This window comes from Hypanus sabinus, chromosome 1, assembly GCF_030144855.1.
Source record: "Hypanus sabinus isolate sHypSab1 chromosome 1, sHypSab1.hap1, whole genome shotgun sequence".
NCBI classification, from domain to species: domain Eukaryota; kingdom Metazoa; phylum Chordata; class Chondrichthyes; order Myliobatiformes; family Dasyatidae; genus Hypanus; species Hypanus sabinus.
In genome coordinates this window covers 91,821,018-91,836,111 of record NC_082706.1, presented here as the reverse complement: position 1 = coordinate 91,836,111, position 15,094 = coordinate 91,821,018, and positions in this window count along the sequence as shown.

Below are 15,094 nucleotides of genomic sequence, written 5' to 3'. Positions count from 1 at the left end.
ACCTGTTTTTGCTAATCAAAAGAAATCTGAAGAGGATTTTTGCTTTTACGATAAAAGATGCCTGATTTAAACTTGTGTTTACCCTGAGAAAGATTACCATGACTGTGAAGCCTTGCGTGGGCAGGTGTGTGCGCATGCGTGTACGTGCCAATTTTTTCTACAAATCGGTTTTGGGTAAATCTTCCTGATTTTGGTAAACGAAACTACACTATACATACATTTCTACTTTATATAGGCTGTGTATTTATCATATCATCCCTGCTTTTACTGTATGTTAGTGTTATTTTAGGTTTTATGTGCTGTTTTGTATGATTTGGTAGGTTATTTTTTGGGTCTGGGAATGCTCAAAAATTTTTCCCATATAAATTAATGCTAATTGTTTCTTCACTTCATGCCATTTCGGCTTATGAAAGGTTTCATAGGAATGCTCTACTTTTGGATAGCGGGGGGAAACCTATATTTAAATTGGCGGTTGATTGGTCCTTGAGTATTAAGGGTGTCAAAGGTTCCAGGGAGAAGGCAGGAGAATGGGCTTGAGAGGGATAATAAATAAGCCAGGAATGGTGGAGCAGACTTGATGGGCTGAATAACTTAATTTTGCTCCTACTGTATGTTTTATGGTCTAAATTTCCTTTCCCAACAATCAGTCTGGTGAAATTCATTGCACTTCCTCTATCACAAGTGTTAGGTATGGAGACTGGCCTGCAAAAAATATTATAGGGGTGGTGTTATTGGGTTTCTATCTAACTGCAGTAAGATGTGAAATGCCCTGGTTCACATGGTTCATATTTTTTTTGTTCTCTGTGTAAGCTGCATGTTTGGGTTGCTGTTGAAATAGGAGAATTGTGTGCCATCCAATTGGGATGAACGTATTCAGGGGAGGTTTCTCTGGTTGGGCTTGGGCCTTTGAGGGGGAGAAGAGAGAAGACGCTGGAGAGAAGAAGTCAGAGGAGTTGATCCAGAGTGGGGCTGTGATTTGATGAAGCCCAGGGGGAGATTGAAGGAGGATCGGCAAAAGGGGAACTGTGAGTTCCAACTTGTGTACATTAGACTGTTTCATTAAAAACAGCCCTTTCCTTGCTTTTTCTTTACTAAGCCTTTAGTCAAATTCAGAATTATAAAGCTAAATCTTTTAATTGTATGTGGTATACTGTCTGTTGTTTTGTGGTATTTATTTGTAACAGGGTAACGTACGCAGTATCCAAACAAACGGGGGGATTTGGGGGACTCACTCTTCAACCTCCCACGTTTGGCGAGGCCAGAGGTTGTCTTCCCTAGACTTACGCAGCCGACAGAACCAGAAGGTTACAGATGTTTTTACATTTGTACTCAATTCTTTTTGCAATATAAACCAACATACCATTCTGAGTGTCTTGATGTCCCTGTATACACACACACATAAGTTCCATTGTGCACTGACACCTTTTCATTTCACCCCACTTAAAAGGTACCCTCTATTTCAATTTCTTTCTATCAAAACAGACAATTTCCAATTTTTCTGCATTTATTTGTCATGATTTTGCCCATTCAATTAGAGAGAGTGAAGAGAGCTTAATTTGTCACATATACATTGAAACATCAAAATAGACAGAGAAATGTGTCCATTGAGTCAAATTAACAAGGGTTGTGTTGGTGGCAGCCTGTAAGTGTCGCCATGCTTACGATGTTACTATAGCATGCCCTCAACTCACCAACCCTAAATGAACAAGGAAATGAAGAAATAAACTACATTCACATTTAACAAATGCAATTAAATATTTAGAAAATAACTTACTGCTTTTCCCAAAGTCGTTTAGGCTTTTCTTCTTAATGGAAGAACCTGAACAATTAGAAGATACCAGGGAAATTGTTCAAAAAGAGTTTATTTTACAATTGTGACAGTGGTAGAGTGGTTAAATTATCATAATTTTTAAAATCATTGTAGATTAATTTTTTCATACTTAAGAACTGCATTCAGATCACAAGGAAAAGGTAACACTGGACAACAATTTTTTTCGAAAGTGTAGCTTACTCAGAAATGTGTTTTGTTTACGATAGACCTGAACACAAATATGATTTCAGACTATTTGCATCACATAGAAATTTGGAGAAACAAGAAATTAACTTTTACTGAATATAATGTCTTTAATTACATAACAGTGCTGACACTTTGCAATAGTTCAACTAAGATAAAAATGTTTTGTTGATGATTTTCATTTGTACTCAGTGTCTGAGGCTTCTTGTTTAAGTATTCAACAATAATCAGCAGCGTTGTTCGATTCTATTTACCCTGATGCCCTTTCTCCGTGACCGCAATCTCCTTGTAAAAACCTCTCATCGCAGACAGTGCCAAGATTTGCAGGGAAGAAGCCTAAATGGGAATGCAGAAAATTGATCTCTAGTAATATGTTGCACTTAAAGCTTTTGTATGCTTGAAGCATGTTGTCAACCAGCTGCATGTAGTTCGGTGCCCTAATTCCAAGGGAATTTTCAATGCCTTCCATGTGAATTTCTCTGTTCCTACTCGAAGTTCTTCAAATTGCCTGTCACTGATGACCTGTTTGATTAGTGGACCAACAAAAATGCCTCCCTTAATCTTGGCATGAGTTATTCTGACTTGAATTATGAATTGAAATAACAAATAGAGGCAAATACAAAAAAGGTGGTGTGTGAAATCTCAGGGTGATTTTCAAGATCAGCAGCCACAAATCCATAAGATATGCCCAAAAGTATTTGGGAACCAAAATCTTTGCTGTCCAGTGTAATCATTACGATTTTTGATATCAGGCTGGTTTATGTTCAGTATTAGCATTCATTTTCCCAAAGTAAGCGAGTGGGCACAATGGTTGCTGGGCTAGAGCTTGGGGTTCTGGAGACTTAACTGAGAGACATACGTTTGAATACCATGCTGGGGGATTTGATTTTGAATAATTGAGTAAACTTAGAATCTCTTTTTATTTAAACAATTCTAGCCTCAATAACCTTAATCCTAAAATTATTGTATAGTCATAAAGAAAATAATTGGTTTACTCATGTCCTTCAGGAAAGAGAAATCAGTCATTCTAACTTGATCTGGCCACTGTGACTCCAGAGCATACAGTGTGTCTGTCTCTTGATTGGGGACAATTAGGCTGGACAATAAAGACTAGCTTTGCCAGTAATGTCTATGTCCTGTGATTGAATAAATAAAAATAAAGTGGAACTTTTGTGAGTGCATATCTTAGGGTGTATCAAGGGGGGTACGTTTATGGGGTGCCCAGGGAGGGGTAACACCTCTGGAGAAAGGGCATGTTGTGTCCATACTGTGGCAGCTCATTCAGCTTTTGTCCCCACCAGACACTCGGCTATCAGCTCTGGCTCCAAGTAGCTGTTTGCATGCGACAACGGTCACAACACTTCAACAGGTGAGTGTAGCTAGTGAGCCTCTTACCCCAGTGAGACAGGGACATTCCTGTCCTAGCATATGAAGTCTGCTGCAGTGGACTGGATGGATGAGATCAACAGTGAGATCTAGAGGCCTTCTAATGAGAATGGCAGATTGGGTCATTGACAGGAAGATGATATAACTCAAATAACTACGTGTTACAACAGTGGTGTGCAGAAGTGTATCTCTGAATGCACAACACATTTAACCTTGAAGTGGTTGGGCTACAGCAGCAGAAGACCACAAACATACCCTCAGAAGCGACCTTACTAGTTATATGTTAGAACTTATCTTTCCACGTATGTCTGAACTACTGAGTGGTTTGCAAAGAGTGTAGGATATAGCCCAGTCCGTCACAGGCGAAGCACTCCCCACCATTGACTACACCTACAAGGAGTGCTGCCACAAGAAGGCAGCGTCCAGACCCTGCTCTTTTCTCACTACTACCACCTGGGAGGAGGTACAGGAGCCTTAGGTCCCACACCACCAGGATCGGGAATAAGTATCACCTTTCAACCATCAGACTCCTGAACCAGCATGGATATCTTCACTCGCTCAGCACTGAACTGATTCCCCAACCTACAGACTCACTTTTCAAGGACTCTATAACTCACGTTCCTGGTATTATTTACTTGTTTTTTTATTTACACTATTTGTCATCTTTTGCAAATTGTTTGTTTGTCAGTCTTTTCATAAATTCTTTTTTATTTCTTTATTTTCCTGTAAATGCCTGCAAGAAAATTAATCCCATAGTACTACTTTGATTATAAAGTTACTTCGACTTTGAATGTTTCTCCCATTTTCTGTTTTTATTTCAGTTTTAGGCGAGTGCATTTTTTATTTCCAATTTTAACTGGCTTGTTTTCCAACAGTTCATTGACAATTTTATGTTAATAATAAATAAAAATCATTTACATTTTTCTGGCTGTTAATTAATAGCTCATTTAATGGAAGTGAGTTTTGTTTGATAATCCACTGAACTCCAGTGAGTTGTGATGAGCTTATGTATCCTAGTGACTGAGTAAACACTGCTCACCACGTGAGAGAATGGCTAATTGATCCAAAATGATATTTAAGTGCAGAAGTGCATTGCTCTCCAGATGCTGATCGGATTTAAGACTTTTAATCATACTGGTAGGTTTACTAACAGGCTGTACGCAGAGTTTCAATCATAAAACCATAACGACTAAGGAGCAGAATTAGGCCATTCAGCCATTGAGTCTGCTCTGCCTGTTCAATTATTGCTGATTTATTATTCCTCTCAACCCATTCTTCTGTTGTCTCCCTATAACTTTTGACAGTCTTACTAATCATTAATCTATCAACCTCTGCTTTAAATATACTCAATGACTTGTACTCCACAACATTCTGTGGCAATGAATTCCTCAGATTTCGGCTAATTCCAGCTAAAGGAATTTCTCCTCATCTTTGTTCCAAAGGGATGTTCTTGTATTCTGAGAATATGCCTTCTGCTCCTAGACTCCCCCACTCTAGAAAACATCCTCTCCATGTCCGTTCTATATAGGCTCTTTAATACTTGACTGGTTAGAAAGTTCAAAGTAAGTTTATTATCAAAGTACATATACTTAACAATTTCATTAAGATTCATTTTCTTGCAGGCATTCAGAGCAGAACAAAGAAATATAATAGAATCAGTGAGAAAATACACACAAAGACGGACAAACAACCATTGTGCAAAATAAGACAAACCGTGCAAGTAAAAGCATAAGTAAATAATACTGAGAACTTTGAGTTGTAGAGTCTTTTATAGTTAGTTTTTCAGAGTTGAAGAATGCTGAAAGTGAGGTTTCAATGAGATCTCCACTCATTCTTCTAATTTACTCTGGGCATGTACTCATTTATTCGAGTGAGTACAGGTCCAGGACCATCAAAATCCCTATGACAAGTCTCGGGATGTTTCTGATTTTAAGGTTAATCCCACATATTTATTTGATCTTTCTTGTATAACAGGTAAAATACCTAACAAATGTAGAGCTGGCCAGTAACCAAAAAAAAACATCAGTAAATAGGGTGATTTAAGTTTTATTTGATTGCTGGCCAATTCTTTAAATCTACCATCTGAAGATAATTTGGACCTTTGATTCTCTTTACATTGTAAAATAATTTATTCAGTACACAGTCCTGAGGGGATGATTCTAATCAGCAGTAAAAACATTGTAATTACTTTATGTAACTTCCCGTGTGATCTTGGGAGATCACTGGAAGAGATAGTATGAGAGGCCTGGATTTTACTGAAGCACCTGTGATTGCTAGTCAGCCAGTTATAGAATTTTAATCTTACTTCTGACTCAGGCCAAAGAATGGAGTGACATTGGGTTATGAGATGGAAGAGAGGGAGGTTCGGAAGATTTTGACTGTTGTCAAAAAATTGAAATCTTTCTGAGTATCTTTGACATAGAAACATAAAAATATCTATAAAGAATTTAAAGGAAAATGGAAATGATTAAAAGAAGCTTGATTTTAAAACAATGACAGATGGAGTTCAACTCAGATAAGATTTTGGTAGGTCAAATATGATGGCAGAATATAGCATTAATGGTAAGTCTGGGCAATGTGGAGGATCAGATGAATCTTGGGGTCTGGGTCCATAGGACATTCAGCTGCTACGCAGGTTGACTCTGTGGTTAAGAAGACATATGGTGCATTGGCCTTCATCAATCGTGGGATTGAGTTTAAAAGCTGAGAGGTAACGTTGTAGCTATATAGGACACTGGTCAGACCCCACTTGGAGTACTGTGCTCAATTCTGGTTGCCTCACCACAGGAAGGAGGTGGAAACCATAGAAAGGGTGCAGAGGAGATTTACAAGGATGTTCCCTGGATTGGAGAGCACGCCTTATGAGAATAGGTTGAGAGAACTCAGCCTTTTCTCCTTGGAGCGACGGAGGATGAGAGGTGACCTGATAGAGGTGTACGAGATAATGAGAGGCATTGAGTGTGTGGATAGTCAGAGGCTTTTTCCCAGGGCTGAAATAGCTAGCACGAGAGGGCATAGTTTTCTCTTTCAATATTTTTATTAATTTCTATATAGAAGAATACAGAGTACAAGAAGATATATATTATAAGTAAAAAAAAGATAAAATAAAATCAAATACATTATATTTGAGTCACACTTGGAATCTCATTAGCCTATATTCATGTAAATAAATTAAATCGTTATATTGAAATGTGATAATTTTATTATACAAAAGAAAAGAATCTAAGCCCAAGGGCACAGTTTTAAGGTGCTTGGAAGGAGGTACAGAGGAGATGTCGGGGGTAAGTTTTTTTACGCAGAGAGTGGTGAGTGCGTGGAATGGGGTGGTGGAGATGGATACAATAGGGTCTTTTAAGAGACTCCTAGATGGGTACATGGAGCTTAGAAAAATAGAGGGCTATGGGTAAAGCCTAGGTAGTTCTAAGGTAGGAATACGTTCGGCACAGCTTTGTGGGCCGAAGGGCCTGGATTGTGCTGTATGTTTTCTATGTTTCTAATGACATTTTGAACAAAACTTAGATGATTAACACCATTAACTAACATTAAATGAATTGTTAATGAGAAAGCAATTTAAATCAAAGTTCAAAGTTCAAGGTAAATTTATTATCAAAGTTTGTCACCATATACTACCTAGAGATCAATTTTCTTGCAGGCATTTACAGGAAATGTATTTGTGGTCATGTTTGCTGGAATATATTACTACTGATCAACAATTCAAAATACTTTCTGAATGTTGAACTTGGCAACACATGAACAGAATAAAGCATCTTTTGGCCTGTCATTATAATCTGTCCTCTCAAACACTAGCCAATCCATTGCTTATATTGCAGCATTTGGTGGTTTAATTCATTTTACAGATGAATTCAGTACAGGAGACGTTTCTTAAAAGAATGAGGCTTGAGTGTGAAGCCAGCATGGAAAGGATTACATAATACACTCAGAAAAGTCACAATAAACAATAACCCCAAAACATATATGAATCAACAGGAAAAATCCTGAGTTTGATATGGAAAACTAAAGAAATTTGAGTGGAAAATATTGTAAGCTTTTTGGTACAGGCAGATTCATTAAGGTATTGAAGGAACTCTTAGAATGGCACATGGATGAAAGAAAAATGGAGGGCTACATAGGAGGGAAGAATTAAATTGATAGAACATAGAACTCAGAAAACCTACAACACAATACAGGCCCTTCAGCCCCCAATGTTGTGCTGAACATGTACTTACTTTAGAAATTACCTAGGGTTACCCATTGCCCTCTATTCTTCTAAGCTATTATGTACTTATCCAGGAGTCTCTTAAAAGATCCTATCGTATCCGCCTCCACCACCATCGCCGTTAGCCTATTCTACACACTCACCACTCTCTGCATAAAAAACTTAACCCTGACATTTCCTCAGTACCGACTTTCAAGCACCTTAAAACTATGCCCTCTCATGTTAGATCTTGGAGTAGGTTAAAAGATTGGCACCACATTATGGGCTGAAGGTCCTGTATTGTGCAGTTATCTTCTATAATCTGTGAATTTCAGATTGCAGAGCATCAGCAAAGAAAAAAATGGCAACAACTATTAAATTGCCATTTTGCAGTGGTGTCTCCTAATGATAAAGATGTTTGAGAAGAGGTGAACTAGAAAGCAGCAGAGTGAGATGAATGATATCATCCAATAAACTGGTTCATCTCCAAGGCTGGGCTGTGTGGAATCTTTCCTAGGAGCCTGAAAGATCCTGAAGTAAATTGAAAGGAATTAGATGTTATACTTAAAGGCTGTGTTGAATCTGGATTTGTGACAAATAGAATACCCACTTTATAAAAGATAAACAGAGATAAAGTGAGTATTTACAAGCCTGATAACTTATGTTTCAATGAGGAAAATTTTAGGAACTTTTTTAAGGATGCGTAATCTAGAAAAAAAAAGAAAATTGTTACAAATGATGAACGAAGATTTAAAAAGTGCTTTATAAACTGTTTTAGATCTGCACAGTATTGACATGTTTATATAAGCATCAATGCAGAAACATGAACAAAAATCATTCCAAACTAAACCACAACAGAGGCGATATGGTTCCCTGGTTTAGGAATTGCAGCTGTAAGACAGGCAAATGGAGAAGCTAAGTTGTAATCCTCTGAGCAAAGATGATTTGATCAAGGTGCATAAGATCATGACTGGTTCAAACAGGATATGTGGAAAGAAGATGTTCTCATTAAAAGAGTTCATGGACAACAGTTCACAGATTCCATGGAAAATGAACTATAAGGAATAACATTATTTTTCAGAATAACTGGGACTAGAATGCACAGTTTGTAAGTGTCATGAAAATACAATCAATTGTGACCTCTAAAAGAGGATTGGTTAAGCATCTAAGCAAAAGTAATTTGCAGGGCTATGGTGGAAGGGAGTGCTTTGCTAGAGGTTGCATAGATTTGATGGAACATTTATTGACTTGGTGGCACAAATCCACTTTTGCTGTAGAGATGGCCTGGATCTGCTCCAATTAGCCTACAGGTAAACAGCAGATGCAATTTCTCTGACTCCTAACTCTCCTCTGGACCATCTGGACAACAGGAACTTGTACGTTCATCTGCTGTTCATCAACTGCAGCTCAGAGTTCAACACAATCATCCCATCTGAACTCATCGTCAAGCTTCAGGGCCTGGGGGCATGTACCTCCTTCAGCAAGTGGATGCTCGACTTCCTCATTAGCAGACTTCAATCACTGAGGAACGGTAAAAACATTCCCTCCTCACTGACCATCCCAATGGTGTGCTGGGGGGAACCCACAAGTGCTGACACATACCTTGGCACAAGCATAACATCCCCACAAAGCTTGTCAGAACAACACAGAACAATGACAGGACATCACACACCAAGTGACAAAGCAACACAGCAAAACAAGCCCCATTCTTCCCCCACCCCCCAACACATAAACTGTCTTCTAATCCCACAGGAGAGGCCATCTTTGGTCTCTAGCCTCCAGCGGATCAGAGTAACTGGGCCCGAACTTCTCTAACAGACTCACGCAGATTCACAGATTTGGGGCCTGTCCTGTAATTTCCCCCTCATCCCTGCCCCTAAATCCGAGCCCAACTTCTAATTCCCCTCTCTGCCAATGTCAGAATCAGGTTTAATATCATTGACATATGCCTTGAAATTTGTTGTTCTGCATTAGCAGTTCAGGGGAATATATAATTTTAAAAACTATAAATTACAATAAAAATAATAATCAAAATTCAAATTAAGTAACTAGTGCAGAAAGAAAGCTAAAAAAATGGTGAGATAGTATACATGGATTCTCAAACAAGAGAAAATCTGCAGTTGCTGGAAATCCAAGGAACACACACACACACAATGCTGGGTCTCAGCTGGAAACATCGACTGTGGTTATTTTCCCATAGATGCTGCCTGGCCTGCTGAGTTCCTCCAGCATTTTGTGCATGGTACACGAATTCACCGCCTGTTCAGAAATCTGATGGCAGAGGAGGGGAAAGTCTGTTTCTAAAAAGTTTTGTGTGTTTCTTCAGACCCCTGCACCTCCTCCCCGATGGCAGCAAAGAGAAGAGAGCACGTCCTGGGTGATGGGATTTCTTAATGATGGATGCTGTCTTAATGACGTATCGCCATTTGAAGATGTCTTCGATGCTGGGGAGGCTAGTGCCCATGACCATCCCCACAAACATAACAAAAACCTAAAAACTGACTAAATTTGAGCAGCAGCCTCAATGGAGATCATAGCTCAATGGCACTTGGGAAAGGAAGTGATATCATGGCAATGTTCAAAATCATGAAAAAAAGATAGACTTCATAGAAGCGAACTAGTACTCCAGAGGTTTAACGATCAAATACAAAAGAGCACATAGCATTAACTGAACCATGCTGTTCATCACATTGGTTTATAAGGACCTTATAAGCATTTCTTAATGTTTTATTTTTTGACTCTGCCTTTGCTGAATAGCTCCTGATACTATCATTCATTTCTTTTAAATTAACCTCTTGAGTTAATGGTTTCAATGTTCTCATGCTGAATCTCTCAACTGGCCAATCTCTCACTACTCTCTTAGTGTGGCCCAGTATTCAATGTTGCCTCATAATGAAGCTTCAAAGCTTTTGGGTACTTCTGTATTAATGGCTTTTGGCCAAGTCTGCCAACTAGACAAAGACAGGTAGTGCTGAGGAAGCAGAAGGACTTGGACAGATTAGCAGAATGGTCACAGAAATGGAAGATAGAATACAGAATATGGAATAACATGGTCACACTTGTTGGTAGAAGGAATAAAAATGTAGACTATTTTCTAGTTCTTCAGAAATCAGAGGAGCCTCATGGTTCGGGGGAGAAGATTTAGGACGTAACTGCTTTACCCAGAGAGTGGTGAACTTGTGGAATTTTCTGCCCAATGAAGCAGTGGAGGTTACCTTAGTAAATATATTTTAGACAAGGTTGGTTAGATTTTTGTACAGTAGGAGAAGTAGGGGTTATGGGGGAAAAGGCAGTTAGGTGGAGGTGAGTCCATGGCAAGATCAGCCTTGATCTTGTTGAATGGCCGAGCAGGCTCGACGAGTCAGATGGCCTACTCCTGTTCCTTTTTCATAAGTTCTTAAGTTCAAAGGACCTTGGGAGTCATAATGCAGGATTCCCTAAAGGTTAATTTGCAGGAAAAGTTGGTAATAAGGAAGGTAAATGCAATGTTAGCATTCATTTTGAGAGGACTGGAACATAAATGCGAGGATGTAATGCTGAGGCTTTATGAGGCATTGTTTGGATCATATTTGGAGTATTGTTTTGGGCTCAATATCTACTGTAATAAAGGATGAACAGGCATTGGAGAGAGTACAGAGGTTTACAAGAATGATCCTGGGAGTGAAATGATTGATGTATGATGAGCATTGTTGGTTTTGGGCTTGTACTCATTGGAATTTAGAAAAATGAGGGGAGATCTCATAGAATTCTATTGACTATTGAAAGGCTTAAGGATGTTTCCAATAGTGGGGGAGTCTAGGATCAGAGGGCACAGCCTCAGGATACAAAGATGTCTCTTTAGAACAGAGATGAGGAGGAGTTTCTTTAGCTAGAGAGTGGTGAATCTGTGGAATTGCTGGAGACAGCTGTGGAAGCCATGTCATAGGGCAGATTTAAAGCAGAAGTTGAGAGGTTCCTGATTAGTAAGAGCATCAAAAGTTGCAGGCAGAAGGCAAGAAAATGGGGTTGAGAAGTAAAATAGATCAGCCATGGTTGAATGGTAGAGCAGATTCGATGGACTAAATGGCCTAATTCTGCTCCTATGGTTTTAGTGTTTGATAAATATTTATTTGTTTATTGAGACATAGTGTGGAATAGGCTCTTCTGGCTGTTTGAGCCACGCCACCTAGCAATCCCTTGATTTAATCCAAGCCTAATCATGGGGCAATTTTACAATTAACCAACTAACTGGTAGGTCTTTGGACTGTGGGTGGGAACTGAAGCCGGGTCATCTGTACTGTAAGGCATTGTGCTACTTTGCTGCTCCATAAATTGTAAATATGAATTACTACTGTTTGAATAGAAAATAACAGTATTAATAGGTTTTGTTATTTATATTCCAGTTCCTTCATGTCAGTTTGATGCTGAGGATACTCAATATCGTTTCTCGTACCATCTGCATTTCATCCTCACATCAATTGACCAATATCTTTTGGTTTCCATATTACTGATCGCTTAATATACAGCCTGCAACTCATAGAACCCTAGAATGATACAGTACAGAAGAGGGAACTGCTATGATGTTTCTCAGGAAAAGCGTTTTTAGTTCTATTTCCGTGCTATTTCTCACACGTTGACACATTTCCAAAAATACGTTGCCTGCACTTTAATATGCTATTTACCGCTCAAATAGATGTCACTCCCTGCCCAGGCCTGTGCCCTGGAAACCTTCCAAGGCACAAATCCATGGTCTCATGAGACTAACAGATGCCTATAGATGTCACTAATCTACCTGAATTCTTCATGTCACCCCTCCCCCAAGGCACACATCATTATAAGTTTCTTCAATCCCTCAAGCATCTACACAATTGAGTTGCTTAAAATTTATTCTTTGGGACATCCTGATTTTTCCTATTCCACCATGGCAGCTGCCTCCTATGTCCCAAGATTTGAGAATTCCTTTCCTAAACATCCAGTGTTCATAACTGCAGTCCTTCATTGCTGCTGTCTGCTGATCGGAGGACACTTTGACGAGCACCTTTCTTCCATCTGCCCCAAAAGTTGAGTTTTCCTGGTAGCTACTCATTTCAATTCCACTTCCCATTCCCATTCCAACATGCTAGTCCATGGACTCCTCTACTGCAACAATGAGGTCAGTTTCAGATTGGAGGAGCAACATCTCTATTCCTCTGGTGTATCCTACAAGCTGATGGCATGAACTTTGATTTCTCTAACTTCTGTTCTTTCAGTCCCTCATCCTCCTCACTTTTTCCATTCCCTATTCCGGCTTTCTTCTTACCCCCCACCTACTGTACATCTGGTACCCCCACTCCCTTCCCATTCTCCCATGGTCCGCTGTCCTCTCCCATCAGATTCGTTCTTCTTCAGCCCTTTATCTTTTCTCCCTATCACCTCCCAGCTTCTCACTTCATAAGCCTTCCCACCTACCTTTCCCTAACCTAGTTTCACCTATTACTTACCAGTTTGTACTCCTTCCCATCCCCCACCTTCTTATTCTGTTTTCTTCCCCCTTCCTTTCTAGTTCTGATGAAGGGTCTCAGTCCAAAATATTGACCGCTTATTCCCCTCCATAGATGCTACCTGTTCTGCTGAGTTCCTCCAGAATTTTGTGATGTTCTTTCTTACATGTTCTTTTCACAGACATTTTCAGCACCTAATGATGTCTTCGGGTATCAAACTTTCAACAAAACTTCTACGAAACTGATTCAGATGCTTTGCATGAGCCTCCTTAGGCGCTGCAGGTAAGTTTTTCATTGCAACCATGTATACATGTGCTCCTGCATATGACAACAAACTCGACCTTGACTTGGAGCTGATAGAATACTCTATTCATAGCAGTAGGGCTCCAAGTATATTTTTTAAAAATGTCTTATGAGGACAGGTTGAGCAAGCCTATCTTTGGAGCTAAGGAGGCTGAGAGGCGACTTGATACAAGACGGTGAGAGTCATGGATCGAGTGGATAGAGTCCTAGAAAAATACAACACACAGACACAGGCTCTTTGGCCCATCTAGTTCATGCCAAACTATTTAAACTGCCTACCCCCATCGACCTTCACTGGCATTATAGCCATCCACACCCTTACCATCCATGTACCCATCCAAACTTCTCTTAAATGTTGAAATCAAGCTCACATACACCACTTGTGCTGGTAGGTCACTACACACTCACGACCCTCTGAGTGAAGAAGTTCCCCCTCCTGTTCTCCTTAAACTTTTCACCTTTTAACCTTAAGCCATGATCTCTAGTTGTAGTCCCACCCAAACTTGATGGAAAAAGCCTGCTTGCATTTACCCTATCTATATCCCTCATAATTTTATACCTATACCTCAATCAAATCTCCCCTCAATCTTCTACATTCCAAGGATAGTCAGAGTCATTTTCCCAATGTAGAAGTGTTTAGTATGAGGGAGAATAATGTTACAGTGATTTGAAGGAAGTACTCTATGGTGGGGGGGGGGGGGGAAGCCAGAGATATGTTTGTTTTACAGAGTGGTGAACGCGTGGGAGGCTCTGCCAGGATTGGTGGTAGAGGCAGATATATTAGGTACATGGATGATAAAAAAAATGGAGAGCAATGTTGGAGGCAAGAGTTATATTTATCTTAGAGTAGCTTAAAGAGTGGGCCAAAGAGACTGTACTGACTTTCTATATTGTATGAATACTTGATAAAATTGCAAATTATTGGATTTTTACATAAGGAGGCAAAGAAACTGCATATGTATGGGATTAGAACAGGAAGATTAGAACTGATGAGGTAATTCTTTCAAAGAGAAGCCTAAAGTAAATATATGACTTGGATAAGCAATGAACACTTGCTGGTGTCAGACCCTGACCGTGTATCTTATCAGATACTGAAAATCTGTGCAGACCAACTGGCTAGAATGTTCATGGGCATTTTCGACCACTCACTGTTGTATTCACTAGCTTCAAAATGGAATCAATCATACCAGTGCCCACGAAGAACAGAATGAACTGCATCAATGACTATCAGGGGTAGCATTCACATCTACTGCGATGAAGTACTTTTTCAGGTTGGCTAGACTAATGACTAGAATTAACTCCCACCAACACATGGACCTGGATCTGCTGTAATTTGCCTCAATACCTGCAAAATAGGTCTACAGCAGAAACAATCTCACTGACTCCACCTATCTTTGGAGCACCTAGACAACAGCAAAATATATGTCAGGCCAATCTTATTGATTATAGCTCAGTAGTCAACACCATGATTCCCTCATTATTCATCAACAAGCTTGAAAATTTGTCCTCCAAAACATCCTTCTGCAACTGGATTCTCAACTTCCTTACTGGGAGACCAGTCAGTGCATATTGGTAATAACATCTCTTTGCTGATAATCAACACAAGTGCACCTCAAAGATGCACTGCTCTACTCTCTCTACACTCATACATGTGTGGCTAGGCACCAGCAGGGACACCATCTGGGCGAGTTTTCCTTCTGCAAGACCAATTTTACACCCACGGGGTGACTATATGCT